A 17,594-nucleotide genomic window follows, 5' to 3' on the forward strand; every position below is an offset into this window, starting at 1 on the left:
AGGAAGAGAAAATAGGAAACAGGAAATGAGATTAAAATATTGTAAATTATTGCGTAGTCGATTTGGCGTAGCATTGTGTGATTTTATGTTTTTGTGTATTTTATTAGCTTGCATAGGTTGGGTCGTACATATTTTGCAACCTAAAAATGTCATTAATTCTACGACTTCTTTGCCTTCTCATCTTTCTGTTCTCTCTCATAAAATGCATTCGTTACCCCCTCATGAGCAAATAAGAAGAGCCGAATACATGAACAATACGTTTATCCAGTTGTTGCACCAACATCAGTTGTCTATCAATATGACTGACTGTTGGGTGTGCGGACTTATGCCACATAATACAAGGAAAGGGATGCCATATTTGGTTCTTCCCTTCTCGTATGAAGGTTCAGCCTGGGCCTACCTGACTATGTTTTCGGCCGCATACCATAACAGGCTTAGAAGCCCCGTGAAGGCCTATGGGCAAGGATTGGATTTTAGTCATAGCTCCTTAATTAAGCGTATAGTGGTTATGGCTAAGGTTGTGGAGAAGAGTAAGATCCCATTGGATGAGAAGAGAGCGTATGAAGGTTGGAATGTTACCCACTATGTCTCTAGTCTGGAAGGCAAGAAAAAAAGGGGTGAGTCTTCTCCTGTATGGACTGTGCCCCATCAAGGTAATCTTTGTCTCCAGATTAATAGTAAGAAAGCTGATACCAAGCAAGGGTGTTTGTACACTTACGTCTTCTCATCCCTTGACTTTCCCCCATTGGTTCCGTCTCAAGGAACATATCTTGTCTGTGATGATAGAGCCTACACATGGCTTTCTTCTAACTTTTCTGGGACTTGCTATATAGCTTTCCTTCTTCCCCCTACATATACGGCTCCGTCAGACCACCACAGAGTGAGATATAGTCAAGGTATCTATGATGCTAAAGATACGGCAGGACAAGAAGGAGGAGACTTTCTAAAAGGATTCCTCCCCTTTTGGGGTCCTATGGCTAACAGCAGAAACATCAGACAATTGACTCGAGTGGTTGAGACCACTATTAATGTTACTGCAGGTGCAATAGGTAACATTACAGCAGAGCTTCAAGCTGACCGTCTTATGATGTTGCAGAATCGAATTGCACTAGACGTGATCTTGGCAGACCGAGGAGGTGTCTGTAGATTGATCGGATCTAGTTGCTGCATTTATATTCCAGACGACGCTCCGGCAGTATACCAGGCCATTTCCAAATTGCATACCATCTCCGAGTCCATCCACCAGGACGAAGGGGATTGGTCCTTTATGGGATGGTTTTGGGGAATATTGTCAACTTGGGGATGGAAGATCTTAACATTCCTTGGAGCAATTTTGGCCATCATATTCTCCTGTTGTTTGTGTATTCAATGTGGTCCCGCAGTATGTGGCCTGTTGGCTACTTTATGTGTTCCACAAGCTACTGCTCAGAGGACAGAGAATATTAGAATGATGATGCAGCAACAGCTTGAGGATTTTATGAACATCGATGCTGGTTCCGACTCAGATTAGCATGAGTTGCCTGAGTAATGGCAAAAGGAGGGTCTGAGGTTCTGTAAATTACGAATTCGTTCGTGCTCAGCCTCCATTTTGTAATCGCCGCCATTTTATGTTGCCCTCACTCAGGCTGCACGGAGAACGCGATGTTTCTGTCGTTTCTGCCTTTACGTGTCAGGTAGCTTTCCTGCTTGTGTTTACTAACAAGTGTCAGGGTCTGGCCGAGTACACTAATTCCTGTCTGAGCTGATTAATCCCCGTCCGGCCTGTCTGTTAGTTCACACCATTCATTCCTCTAAGTTATCTTATCTGCTGTCTTTCGCTACACGTTTCGTGCATTCTCCTCTTACTCGATTGTCCTTCTGCTACACACAGCTGTGTTTTCTCTGCTCGTAAACTGGATTGTGTGGATTCATTTGTAATTTGCTGAAGGGGTCGAGTGACAAACACAACCGGGAACTCGAGTTGCCTAAGGCTTAAAGTATTGTCTGTAACATTTGCATATGTCTTGTGCTCTTGTGTGATTGCTCTTTGCATTGTATTGTACCGTATATAAACTTGTGCGCCACAGAGTTAAGTGGCAGTCTCTTTTGAACCTCGTTGCACTAACGACTTCTAAGACTACTGTACTAGCTGCAGCTAATAAATAATATCTTCTACGCCAGACGAAGAGTCCGTGTCTCTGTTTCTGACAAGGCAGGTGAATCCCGGGGATTTCAGGCGTACCCTGCGCCACCGGGCCTTAAGGCTGCGGTTCTCCAAACGCTAAAAATACCCCTGTACCCCAAAACCCAAAGCTAGCCCTGAACCCTTAAAATACCCCTGTACCCCAAAACCCAAACCTACCCCTGAACCCTAAAAAAACCCTTATACCCCAAAACCCAAACCTAGCCCTGAACCCTAAAAATACCCCTGTACCCCAAAACCCAAACCTAGCCCTGAACCCTAAAAATACCCCTGTACCCCAAACCCCATACCTATCCCTAAACCCTAAAACTACCCCTGTACCCCATAACCCAATACTATATCTGAACCCTTAAAATACCCAAACACCCCAAAACATATACCTTAGTACCCCAAAACATATACCCCTATACCCATACTTACCTTATCCAAACATTTTTAAAAAAACATGATTTTACCCTTGATGCATTTACAACGAATTTCGTTGTAAATGTATGCGTGGTAAAAGCATATAAAATGTAATGCCATGCGTTATAATGGCATTGCGGAGTCATGGTACTTTCGTAATGAAAGTATGCGGAGTGATGGTATGCGGAAAGAAAGTTGCAGAATAATGGGTGTTTACCTTCCCCGGTAAGTACATTGGTGGCACGGCGGCCCACATCTCCAGCAACATACTCATATTTTTTCACCACCCATTTGAAAAATGCACAGGTCTCTCTCATTGATGGCCAGCACCGACATACACTTTTAGACACATCTCCCGCCACAAGTTCTAGAATTGCGAACTTTAGAGCTGGGGAGCTACGTTTGAATCTCGGCATCAGCTCAACATCCTGTGATTCCAGGCAAATCGCGTTGTCTCCCCGTGCCTACCACAAATGAATGTGTTCTTCTGTAATGTAAATTGTGCTCATGCCATGTTGTCGAGTTCGCGCTATATAATATTGCAAGGAAAAATAAAATAGGAAAACTCGAGTTCACACACTATGAATGCGCACTCTTAAGTGCATCAGCAGTGCACTGTGAATCGGAGCGTTTCACAGGCCTGTCACAGATAAGAAATGCTATCAAAACGAAATCCTACAAAACAATATACTACTGGCCGGCAGCAATTCATACCCGGACAATGTCGGGACGAGCTGCTAGTTAGATATATAGGGGTCCCCTGTTTTCAACAGACTATGATTTCCTGGAACATGGCAACTAATGTCCTCAAGATATTGTCTCTGTATGATGTGGTCTCTCGAGCTCTTGTTGATAAAAAGATTTTAAAAAATCAACAATATTCAATCACAGCGTGGCACAGAAAACCCACCAGTCAATAGCAGTGTGAAATTACACAACTGTCCAATACCAGCGCGAAACACTATGATGTCTGACTCACTCCTCGCAGCAGCTCATCCTCCTTCACAATGTTCTTCGCTTCCATACACTCTTTCAATTAACCTCTTATATGACTTCTTGTTTGCTTTCCTAAAGAAAATTAAGTATAACAATCACTCAAGAATAGCCCACAGACACAAGTGACTTCTCAACCAGCGAAAATTCACACAAATTAATGCAGCTTCACCCGTTTGCACAATAAGGTTCCACCAACATTAACAGAGATCAATCAAACACAACAGCTTCTCCCTAAAGTTATCGATGGAAGTGACGGTACCTCACGCTCCACATCAACTTTTCCTGAAAAAAAGTTTGAATATTTATTATTATACCGGGATCCTTCAACTTCAAGTAGCCTGAAATCAACTTCTCCCCTTCAACTACTTTTCAGTATTTCTTGTTACTCACTCAAACCACTTGAAAGGGAAAAGACACATACAACCGCAACACGTTCCCCCTATTGAGACTCACATCTTCAAAACCGCAACTGATTCGCCACTCTGTCTGGACACTGGAATCGAGGATTATTTTAATTTAGCTTGGGCACTCATTTTTAAAAGCACCCATTCAGGGTGTGAACCATAACTCTGCTACCAGATTCTGCTCGAGCCCAAGGATTAGCCAAGAATGGTTTTAAGATTAAACATCCAATTTACAGAACTCATCCTTGGAAAATCCCGATGGCTCTTGAAAAGGTCAATGAACCTTTGCCACCATTCGTGAATTGGAGATAGAACAAAACATAAACCATGCATATATCATTGACAGTTAGAATTTTAAATGTCCAGCCAAGGATGAGAAGTTGGTGAAGTTTTTATTTATATTAAAGGATTAGCATAGTTGTGTCATCTTTATTCAGATTAGTCAGTTTAAAGCAATATCAGTAAAAGATTGATTAGTGACAACATAAATCAATAAACAGTGTTCCATTTAGGAAAATATCACTAAACTAGCTAGGGGACCTAACCTATTCTAAGTAGAACCCATGAAGAGTCTTTTTCGGAATAAAGTAAGAGTGAGAATAAAAGAAGAACTTCCCATAAAGAGTTGTTCTGGAATCTCAGCTGAGTTTCCTGTAGTAGCAACCGTCAATGATAGAATAATCTCTGCAGTAGCATTGATCAGCAAAAGGTCATTAGATAAAAGGAAACAAGTCACTTTTAGCAGCAGCTGTTTGTAACAATACGGTGCCACTCTGCTGAACCGGCTCCATAACATCGGAATCTCGGGAGATGCACTAAGGTGGTTCAGTTCCTTTTTAGCTGACAGATCTTTTCAGATCTTTGATGGCGACACAACATCTACAAGCAGGCCACTCAGCTGTGGAGTACCACAGGGCTCATCTTTGAGCCCTGTATTATTTAACGTATACATGCAACCTCTGGCTGGGGTAGTCGAACCGTACGGCATTAAGATCGTGTCGTACGCCGACGATACCCAGCTAGTGGTTTCATTGGCCCAAGAGAACAACAGGCAACCCTCGGCTGGCCTGCTGAACTGTTTGGAGAACGTGAGGGAATGGATGACCAACTCCTCCCTCAAACTGAATGGAGGAAAAACAGAGCTCATGCTCCTAGGTCCAGATTCACCAGTACCCTTTACCTCCTTGTGGCCCGATGGTCTAGGCGTACCCCCTACTCCCAAGGATAGTGTGAAGAGCCTGGGAGTATGGCTTGACAACAAGCTCTCCTTCTCCACTCAGGCCACCAGGCTGTCTGCCACCTGTTTTGGCCTACTCAGATCATTGAGGAAGGTCCTTCCACTTCTGCCCTTAGATGCCAAGGAGGTGGCGGTACAAGGCCTCATCCAGTCCAGGCTGGACTCAAATAATGCTCTTTACCTAGGTGCACCTGAGATGACCCTCCGGAAGCTTCAGGTGGTACAAAACTGTGCGGCACGTACCATACTCCAGATTCCACGATCCCAGTCTGCCAGACATGGCCTGAAAAGCCTTCACTGGTTGCCAGTGAGGCAGAGAGTGGCTTTTAAGGCACTGTGTATTACGCATCGGGCCTTTTGGAAGACCGGATCAGCAATCAACAACAGCCTGGTCACCCCTTACCACCCTAACAGGGACCTCCGGTCCACGGGTGCCTTTCTGGCAGTTGTCCCTAGAGTGAAGAGAGCTAGGTCTGGGGGTAGGCTGTTCTCATTGAACGCCGCCAAGCTTTGGAATGCCCTCCCCCTCACTCTTCGGTCCACACCCGACCTGCTCTCATTCCATAAGAAGCTGAAAACAGTCTTATTCGCCAAATCCCCTTAGTTCTTGCCTCCTTGGCCCCGTCACGTCTCTGTCTAATCTCAGCGCTTGGACGCCTCTGGGCAGCAACCGCGCTCAACAAATCGATAAATAAATAAATAAATAAATAAAACAAAGCGAAAGATCCACTCTCGAACAGAAGAGCCGCACGGCATGGTAGATAGATCTGGGTCTCTCGGTCTTGCATCTGGAACTTCACCTAACTCTAACTAGGAACATTCATTATTATAAATCACACAATAATGTATCGAAACTTCATTAGGTATCAGCTCATCCAGCCAATAGAAACCGATCATCCGATGGTGTTGTCAACTTCCGATGTCTCTCCTCCCGATTCACACTGTAAACATTCACGCCGCTATAGTGTTAAGCATTGTTATAGGACTTTGTTACATGCAGTAAAGTTCTAATGAAAACCTTCTTATTTAAGATAAAAGATGTGCTATAAGTTACAGTGTGAAGACAAAAGCTTGTCAGAGATGCAGAGGCAAACCAGCAATAATATTCTAATGAAGCGTACATAAAAATGACAATCATTATTTGTAGTGAAATCGAAAAGGAATAAAGCCTAGACACAGCCACTACTCACTAGTAACTTTATTCTTAAGTACAAGAGCTTGTGGGAGGGGGTAGCAACTACGTAGAGTCACAGAAAAGCACTGAGTCTCATAGGGTGACGTCACTTAAATACTTCATGACATTCCACAGCACGAGCGTGCTGAGTAACCAATGGGAAGGGTGACCTGAATAGAACAACTAGACCTACAACATCTCCCTTTATGGAAGGGAAGAATCACATTAATTCATATTCTCTAAGTGTACTGGGCAACTTGGATATTCTGCCAAACTTGGTACAGGTACCCTCCCAACCACCATGCACATTCGTGGAACTTAAGGACTCTGGAGCAACTGAGGAGGATGCTTGACTAGGCTGAACACTACTTCTACTGCTTGGAACCAAAACAGTATCATTAACTTGTAGATTGTTAGTGCGGTTACTAGTATCATTGCGACCCTTTTCAGTAATGTCATCACTTTCACTTACAAGGTTATCTGGTATACACGATCCATTCACTTGGGTAGAATAGTCATGCTCATCTTCACTGGAGTAATTATTTAACCAAGAATAATCATTGTTAACATCAGCATTCTCTATTATTCCTTTGTGCCACGCATCAACTTGGCTTTTGTTGAGCCTTATTGCATCACTTTTGTTACGCCAACCAGAATGTTTTAGATGAACAGCACTATCAGAGACCTCTACAAATTCTTCAGGATCAAGAAATTTAGATTTGCCTTTGAGATGATGACTAGGTTTAGTGACCAAAGCCCAATCTCCCTTGCAGAACTCCTTGTTTATTGCCCTGTGCACCTTGTCATGATACTGTTTGGATTTCAACTGACAATCAACAATTTTACTTTTGACCTGTAACTGATCATCATTTACAACAATAGTTGAAGGCAAGATGCCTTCTGACATATCGAACTTAGGAACAATATCATTGTCACATCTTCTCCGTCTCATTAAAAAGAAAGGGGGAACCCTGTGGTGCTGTTGGGCGTGGTATTGTAAGAGAAAACTCTTTCTTGAACAAAGTCTATGACTGGTAATTTAGACGCTAAAGCTAGTTGATTTACCCTTTCAATTTGACCATTTGACCTTGGGGAGTATAAAGGAGTCTTCTCTTGGCGAACACCATGTAGGTTGAAAAAGTTAGTAATTTTGCTTGAAGTTAGTTGTTTTCCATTGTCAGAAACGATAATACGAGGATTTCCTTCTATGGAAAAGCAAAAGCGTAGAAAGTCTATGACGGCATCAGAGTCGATGGTACTGACAAATTTGTGATAAATCCACTTTGAGTAATAGTCACTCACTGCAATTAAAAACCTAGAGTCATGTCCAAGGATTTGAAAAGGTCCAGCCATGTCTATGGCGATTTTGAACCATGCAGAGTTGGGAATGGAAACAAGTTGCATTTCTTGTGTTCTCAGTTTCCAACGTTTGTCAGATTTGGTACAAATATCACATTTTTGAAAAAAAGTTTTACAACAAGGTCCATACCAGGCCACCAGTAGTGCTCCTTTAGAATTCTTTTGGTCATAGTAGAACCTAAATGTGATTTGTGCGCAACTGAAATTAATTTGCTTCTAATCATAGAGGGGGGAACAAGTAAATCTCCTCTCCTAAGAAAACCCTTGAACATATTCAACTCATTAGCCACATGCAAAAAGGTTCTTAAATCTGAAGGAAGATTGCGAACCGGAGGCCATGATGAAGACATTTACCTTTTAACTTTTAATATCACTGAATCTTTACTCATTGCATCCGCCCAATCTTTACTGAAATAACCATGTTAGCTTGTTGGATAATATCAACATTTGACACAACACACTCAGTGTCATCTTCTTTTTGCGTTTCTGAACTATCACTCGGTAAGCGAGATAGAAAATCTGCTCTGACATTAGTCTTACCTGCAATGTATTTAATTGAAAAATGTAATTCCTGCAACTTAGCCAATAACCTCACCAATCTGGCTGAAGCTTTTTCATTACCTTTGCCATAACCATCGAACATGAAAGTTAAGGGTTTATGGTCCGTTATCAATTCAAACTCCTTACCCCAAATGTACATTTTTAATTTTTCTACAGCCCATACACAGGCGAGAGCCTCCTTCTCGATGGTGCTGTAATTTCTTTCTGTTTCATTTAATCTGAGAGAAATGAAAGCTACAGTGTGAGTGTGCTTGCCTATTCTTTGTGTAAAAACAGCGCCAATTCCCACAGAACTTGCATCAACTGTAATTATATTGGCGCCATTGGCGTCGAATGGTTTCAACATTGGTGCTTTCACAATTGCTTCCTTGATATCTTTAAAAGCATTATCTTGCTGTTCACTCCACTCAAAATGTTGGCCCTTGCGCAAAAGTACCCTTAATGGCTCAACCATCCCGGAATAATTCTCAATAAACCAGGAATAATACTCGCCGAGACCTAAAAACGATCTCAGTGAGTCTTTCCCTTCGGGATTTGGTGCATCAGTAATGGCTTTTATTAAATTCAATTTTGGTTTGATTCCCTCAGCGCTTAGAACATGGCCCAAATATTCCACTTCTGTTTTCAAAAATTTGCGCTTGTCTCTAGACACTGTCATACCTCTCTCTTGCAACTTATTCAACACCATATCTAAAATGATATTGTGCTTACTTTCTGTATCTGCATGAATTAATATATCATCTTGGAATTTCTGGACTCCATTGATTTCACCGAACATGTTTTCCATTAGTTTCTGAAATACACTGGCAGAGGATGCCAATCCAAATGGTAAGCAAACATACCTGTAAGCACCTAGTGGCGTGACAAAAATTGTTAATAGTTTTGAATCATCATCTAACTTAACCTGGTGGTATGCCGACTTAAGATCGATGAGAGGAAAGTATTTAGAACCAGCTGTGTTGGCTAATATCTCTTGAATTTTAGGAAGGGGAAAACAATCCACTAAAATATTTCTATTCAACGACCTTAAATCGGCACACAGACGGTACTCACCATTTTTTTTTTAATCAAAACGATCCCAGAAATCCATTCAGCTGAATCAGCTGGTTCAATTACTTCTTCATTTACTAGTTTATCTAACAAAACTCGCAACTCTTCACAAACTGACAAGGGTACTGGCCTAACCTTGTGTCTGATTGGAATGGCATCTTTTTTTAGTAGTATTTTGTGTACAAAACCCTTTACGCACCCTATTCTATCTTCAAATAGCGATTTATACTTACACAAAATTGATGATATATCGTTACTGGATTCTTAGGAAATAGAAACAAGAGATATGAAACCCTCATCCAATACAATAGGATCGTCTGATCCTGGTTTGAGAATTATTTTCAATTTGGCAAGATCTCTCCATCCTATGATATCTCTTCCTCGCTCTGCTACATATATTTTAGTCTTTATACATCTACCCTTAATGTTCAACACTTCTTCAAAATATCCAAACATATTGATGTCGAACTCCCCGAATGCTTTTGGATTTACATCAGAGGACAACAGATCTACATTAGGCCAATGTATTAAGTACTTTCTGTCAGAAATTATTGTGATGGGCGACCCAGAATCCGCCATAATTTTTAGCTCAACTTCTCCAACATGAGCAACTCCTAGTCAGACCCCCCAGGATATAGCGGCATGGATTGGCAAATTTAGCAGCACAAAAATGAAAATTTAGCGGCACAAAAATGGAAATTTAGCGGCATTTAGCGGCATTTTATTTTGGGGTTTTTGCAACACCAAACACAGATATCTTACTGTTTGAGTTATTTGACAACATGGAGCAGACCTGTTTTAAGAACGTCCGTCAAATTATGCTATTATATTGTTGGGTTATATAAAATTCGCCAAGTGCGTTACAGGTAAGCACTGTAGATGTTTTAGGACAGCATCACCTAGGCAGTGGTTTTCTTCATTGTCTTGTAGCTAACGTCTTTTAAGCAAGTGCATTTTTAACTGTTTTTTATTTTTGTAATAATTGTAACTAATCACAGTCAATAAAATGTACTAAAGTTGAATCTGAGGTGCTACAATGGAGGGCGGTCTTGTGGCCAGTCCCCCACCCCCAAAAAAACCCTTGTAAGTTCTAAAAGTATTCTGACAATTTCTCTTCTGGGTTAAGATTCGAGTCCAGGCACGTTCTCAGGGCAGACAAAGAAACTTTAACTACTTAGAGAAAGAATTAAGGGGAAAAATAAGATTTTGCTAACAATATAAATTGAATTTTGATGCGTTTACAGAGGAGGCACAAGGCCTTGTCGCATGGCATGTCCACACGACTCAGGTGCTTCCCTGTAGACTGATCCTAGGTCAGAGTTAAGAAAACACACTTCATTTTTTTAGGTAAAGGGCACTGATACTGCCGGGTCTATTTGTGCTATATAAACATGTAAAAGAAAAAAGAAAACAACTTGTCTGTAGAAATCAAGCTGACGTGCACCATGCTTGTTATGGAAATACAAACACACAAACGATTTGAGAAAACCGATCCAGGGCGCTTGGACATTCCGTATTATTCCACTGGGCCTGTATTATTTTCTGCTCGAGACGAGTTCTCGCAGCATTGTGTGACAATTTAGCAGAAAGCCAGGTATGATGCAAGTGATAGCGCCTATCGCCGTGGTTAAGCCAGTTTCGAGGCACCCACCCCTCGCCCCCGGCAGATAAGGACACCGAGTCACCAGGAAATGACGGGACTGTCCCAGGGTCACCTGTCCTGGAGAGCAGGCCTCGGGCTGACCGGGTCACCCCACTTGACCCGTGTGTTGTGCTCACAGGGTGACTGTGCAGTGAAGGCCGGGCCCTCCCCGGGCCGTGGCCTGGCCTGCCTCAGCCTCAAGCCCAGCCTGGGGAGGACGCACACCGCAGACAGGTTCATGAGGGAGGAATGCAGCGATCCGAGGCGCTCAGACCTTCATTCCAGCGCCGGTCGCCGCCGAGGCCGCCCCGCAGCTCAGGGCCGCCTTCATCCCGCAGCTCGGGCCTCAGGGGACATTAATCTTTTATTTTAGTATTGCTGTGGGTCGGAAATGACTTCCGAACACCTTCTTGTTCCCTGCTAACGGGATGCTGGCAGGGACGGACGTACCTCCTGTCTGTGTTCGCCGGCCGGCTGTTCTCCTCCCCTGAGTCCGCTTCCCTGGTCTCTGGAGAAGAGGAAGAGTCTTCGTGTGTGTGTCGCTGCCGCTTCTTGCTGGTCTTCTCCCTCTCTCGGCCGCCGTCCTCGACCTCCTCTCGCTCCTTTCGGCGGAGACGGCGGAAACGGCAAATTTCGCGGGCTTTTGCCCAAATATCGCGGCATTTCAACAGATCGGCCGATTTCGCGATTTTTTTGCAAATCGCGATAAGCTGGAGGGTCTGCCTAGTGGACTTTTAATTTCATTGTTTGAATCACCTAGAGCTAAAACAATATTGGAACACATATCCTCATTAAAGTCATCTACAATATTAACTTTAGTTCTAACATTGTGTTTTTGGCCAAAATTTCCACAAACGCTTGCAAAATGCCCTACCTTCTGGCAACATGAGAAGAATTAGAATTATATTTTGACCTGTAGACATTACTTGAACCAAATTCTTTCCTTCTTTCGTCATTTACATATGAAATATTTGAAGAATCATTTGCTTTAGCTAGCTCCTTTCTGCCTTCAAGTGAACGTTCAATACCCTTGGAAATATCGATTACCTCAGACAAGGTTGGATTTTTACATGCAAGCAAACGCTCCTGAATTTTGTGCTCGAAACAGTGGAAGACAAATTGATCACGGATGTACACATCAACTAGATCTCCAAAATTACATTTGGTGGCCAAAACCCTCAAACTACCAATATACTCTTCTACATTTTCTGTCTCTGATTGTTTCCTCATCGCGAAACGATGTCTACCGACCATAATGTTATTTTCCTCATCAAACTGCTTTTCTAGTCTTTTCACAGCCTCCTGAAATTCATCAAGGGGAATAAACTGTTCCGGTTCAGGCTCGTATTCTGGAAGGCTGTCAAACATCTCTTGGCCAGCAATACCAAGAAGACCAAAAAGAATTGCTTTTTTCCGTTCGGGCTAGTATTTCTTGCCATTAATAGCGACTAGATAATTCTCAAAAGCCCTGTACCAGTTTCTCCATTTCTTACTGGCCTACCTGGAACATCTAGAAAATTTGCTGGAGCATTAAAATTATTCTCACTGGCCATGACTTCTTCCAAAACCTCCTTTTTACTTAAAAAATCAATTCTTGTTGCCAGATAATATACGTTTAAATGACTATAATGAAAAGTGAAAAGAACAAACTTTATGATATATACATAAACTGCTCCTGAATATCTCTTATACAAAATAGTGAGTCAACTACTGAAAGTCTTCACGAGAAATTTCCACGAATGGAAGATACAAAGAAAAGTTATATGACTCCTTGCACTTTAAATGTCTCCTTGAATCATTAAGAACACTTGTTTACCTTAAAGTTTCTTTTACTAATTCCTGAAGAATTTCCAAAGCGAAAGCTCAAAATGAATCCTTGAAGCAACACGCTATTGTTACGAGAATCGCCGATCTAAAATGGCGTCGCGTACTTACATCAATGACGTGATGACGCACTCACGCAGCTTGGAGCGCACGGCAGAGTGAAAAAGAAATGGCAGCAGCTGTGGATGACGTACGTGCGTCAGCTGAGTCCTGACGGTTGACAGTTAATGAACTGTCAACGAACTATTCCAACTGTCATCAGCACTCTCCTCAGCATAGACGATATCTCAATCCTGCTGAATTATGACAGCCGCACTGCAACACATACATGAATCGATTTAAAGTTAAGAAAAACGTTACTTCGAAAGAAACACGATATGCGCACTTGCCTGAAAGATTCCTTTGAGCAGCTTCAAAGATTCCGGAAATCTTCTCAATGAATTACTTCTTCAAAGATTCCTCAAGGCTCATCAGCTTCAATCGCATTCGGCTCAATATAAAGAAAAGAGGCAGAATTATATTTGTGAAATGCTCTCTAAGTGAAAAGGAAAACTATTCACTTACCTCAAAATGAAATATAAGCTTCCTGAAGAAACTTTCCGCCACAAGCTCTGAATAAATCTCGTCCCGTTCCTCGACGCCAATTGTAGTGAAATCGAAAAGGAATAAAGCCTAGACACAGCCACTACTCACTAGTAACTTTATTCTTAAGTACAAGAGCTTGTGGGAGGGGGTAGCAACTACGTAGAGTCACAGAAAAGCACCGAGTCTCATAGGGTGACGTCACTTAAATACTTCATGCCATTCCACAGCACGAGCGTGCTGAGTAACCAATGGGAAGGGTAACCTGAATAGAACAACTAGACCTACAATAAAATAAAAATACATAAAAATACGTACATAAAAATGACAATCAATATTTATTATTATAACTATCATGGCAAGTCTCCTTATATTAAGGTAAATAACCTAACATGGGGTAAAGGAACTGAATGAAATATGAATTTGAAGTCAGCACATTCTAAGCAAGTTGCTGGTGTGAGGCTAAATTTTCTAATAAACTCCAATTAAGTTGTGAGCAAGAATCAAGAGAAAGAGGGCGCACCCTCCCTACATACCCTCGCCCCCGACGACACCAGCAATGGCCTACTAACCCCGTTCGCAATAATTCCCACCGCCCCCGTCGTGTTCTCAACCCCTGGTCGGACCGCGACCTATGCTCTCTCCTACGCTCTTATGGCCCAGGTCCGGTAAAAGATTTTTCCAACTCACCCATCCCCATACCCACAATTCTTACAAACCCTCTGAGGCTCCCAACACTCAACAACAGAGGATCCGTCCCTAACAACCTCAGAAAAGTTCCCCTCACACTAGAAAGCTCGACCACCCTACTCTCTCCCAAACTCAAATGCATCCTACTAAACTGCAGATCGGCCCAGAGACATTCCTCCGACATCGTGGATCTCGTCTCAGATAGGGATCTGGACCTAGCCATTCTAACGGAAACGTGGCTCACTGAAGCCTCTACCCCGATTATGGACATACTAGTCCCCCCCAATTACCACATCATTAGGCTGGACAGGTCTCCTGGCAAGACGGGCGAGGGAATTGCATGCATCTTTAGGAGCAACCTCTCCGTTACTCAAGTCACCTCCCCTTCCCTTTCCTCCTGTGAACTCCTCTGCCTCGACATCACCAGTGAGGGCAAACAAGTCTGTGCTTTACATCTCATCTATAACCCGCCTGGTGACAATCTCATATTCACCCAACAAGTCATGGACCTGATCACTTCCAATGCCGGTCGGCAGACCACTCAAGTCTACCTGGGTGACTTCAATCTCCACTGGAACGATCAGAAAGACACCGTGGTGAATAGTCTCAAAACTTTCCTCAATGCGCTTGACCTCACCCAATTATGCGATAAACCAACACACGACAAAGGCGCGATACTTGATCTCATCATTGCCAAAGAGAACGCTATTCAACTGGAGGCGATTCTACCCTGCGATTGGTCAGATCACCACATTATCACCTTCTTTATCAACGAAAAAGTTAAACCTAACCCTACTCAACCAATCAAATCCAAAACATGGAAAAGGGATCTGAAGAATCTTAACCCCTCTACCCTACCTCCCCACATCGGCAACCTCCTCCTTCCCCCTTCAGGTGCCTCAGATGTTCAATCACTGACTGACCACTACCTTGACTCTATGAATACAATAGTCAATGAAGTCGCCCCTCTGCAACTGAAGAGAGTCTCCACCAAAATTTCTAACCCCTGGTATGATGACAGACTCAATGACGAAAGGCGTAATATGCGAATGGCAGAGCGCACCTGGAGATCGGACCCTTCAGCACTGCATCTCAAAAAGCTTAAGAACAAGAGAAATGCCTACTTTAGGAAAATAAAGCGCACAAAGTCGGACTTCTTCAGCCGCCAGTTGGACCAAGCGAAGAACAGGCCAAGAAAACTGTTCGAGCTAATCAAGACCCAAACAAAGGCACAACCCACACAATCAAACAGCACAACAAATGACACCCCACACTGTGAAGCCTTCTCTGCTTTCTTTAAACTAAAGACTGACAACATAAGAAATGACCTCATCATGGATGTAAGCCGATACCCCAACCACACCAGAATGGCAGACACTCAACCTAAAAACAAGGCATCCTGGCAGTACTTCGATACCTATTCGGAAGAAGCAATACACAAACTGCTCTGCACCTTGAAGCCCTCTAATCACCTCACAGACCCTCTACCTGCTAATGCTGTAAAAGACTTTATCCCCTTGCTCCTCCCTCTCTGGACCAAGATCATCAACAGCTCTTTGCAACAAGGCCACATTCCAGACTCCCTTAAGGTGGGGCAAGTCACGCCTATACTCAAGAAACCTACAGCTGATCCGTCTGACCTAAACAACTATCGGCCCATCACCAATATCCCCACCCTGGCCAAACTGCTGGAGAAATGTGTCCAACTCCAACTAACAAAACACATTGATCAATTTGACCTCCTCAACCCTCATCAATCAGGCTTCAGAGCGAAACATAGCACGGAAACAGCTATGACACACATAATTGATGACGCCCTCCAAATTCTGGATCGCAATGAGTCCTGCCTCCTCATCCTTCTTGACCTCTCGTCAGCATTTGACACGGTCAAACATGAGAACTTGCTGGAGCTGCAAAGTACTCGAATGGGGCTATCAGGAACTGTTCTCAAGTGGTTTTCGTCCTTCCTTCACAACCGGTCTCAGAGGTTCAAGATCGACAATGTGCTATCTACACCTGTGCCTGCAGATCTAGGTGTTCCACAAGGATCCACCCTCTCCCCTACACTGTTCAACCTCGTTATGGAACCGCTCGCCACCTTGCTTCAAGCAGCCAATGTTCAATTCCATATGTACGCCGATGACACACAACTCTATCTAAAGTTACAATCCCCGGAAGATATCAAACATCTGAATTCCACGCTTATTAACACCCAATCTTGGCTGGCCGATAATCACCTCAAACTAAATGCTCTGAAAACTGAGTTCCTACTCATCTCACCCCCGGCGAAAATCTCCACCACCCAAACCTGGCTCAACAACCTAACAGCACTCAATGTCCAACCTACCATCGTGGACTCGGCGAAATCCCTAGGCATCACACTCGACGCCAAGCTCAACATGCAGCAGCACGTCAGCAAAGCCACAAAAGCAGCTAATTTCCAAATTAACACGCTGAGGAAAATTAAACCCTTCCTCCCGGCCAAAGACTTCCAAACTGCTGTACAAGCTTTAGTCATCCCTCGAATAGACTACGGAATTGCGGCCCTCAGCGGTCTCCCGCTATCCACAACAGCACCCTTAAGAGCCTCCCTGAACGCTGCCGCGAGACTCATTACTGGCTCTAGAAAGCATTCGCACATATCCCCAGACTTAAAGTCTCTAAAATGGCTGCCTTTTGAAGCCAGAATACAGCTAAAAATTGCAGTTATGACACACGCGGCCGTGCACCATAAGGCACCCAACTACCTCTCTCAAAAGCTGTCTATATCAGGAGGTTCGAGATCCAATAGGAGTACAAAAAATCTACTCCTGAAACCTCGTAGATTCCGGAAAGCGAAAACCTACAAGCGCTCCTTCTCAGGAATGGCACCCAGGATCTGGAATGCGCTCCCTCCTGAAACCAGGCTGATCTCCTCCACGGCACTCTTCAAGAAAGAGGTGAAAACCATCCTTCTGGCCAAGATCTCCTGATCGTTATAGATGTTGGTTCAGAGACTCTGCATTGCTTTGTATCACTGCTCACCCTATTCCTTGGCACTACACTCTACTTGTTGGTGGCACTACTACGCTACTCTCTTACTACCGACCAAGATATGATACACGTTGGTTTACTGATCCACCTGAACACCTCTGTAGTGGGATCAATGACTTGTGCTGTCCTATATTACTTCCTTACCTGATTGTATATGGATTGGTTTTATGTATGTTTTTTATTATCCATGTTATTACCATGTTATTGACTTTTATACTGTTCCCATTATCTCTGTTGACTCCTACTGCCCCTACCCTGTCTTTGTGAAGCGCTCTGATATCTGTAAGGATCCTGTTCGCGCTATATAAAACTTTGAATAAATAAATAAATAATAAATATATTTATGAATGGTAGCTTAGTAGAAAAATGTTTAACTATCTCATTTCAGTTTGTAAGCTTCCCCTACATACGAAGAGTTAATATATCTATTTGCAGCATAAATAAGGATTCTTTCA

The sequence above is a fragment of the Lissotriton helveticus genome, chromosome 6 (genome assembly GCF_964261635.1).
Source record: "Lissotriton helveticus chromosome 6, aLisHel1.1, whole genome shotgun sequence".
Taxonomy (NCBI): Eukaryota; Metazoa; Chordata; class Amphibia; order Caudata; family Salamandridae; genus Lissotriton; species Lissotriton helveticus.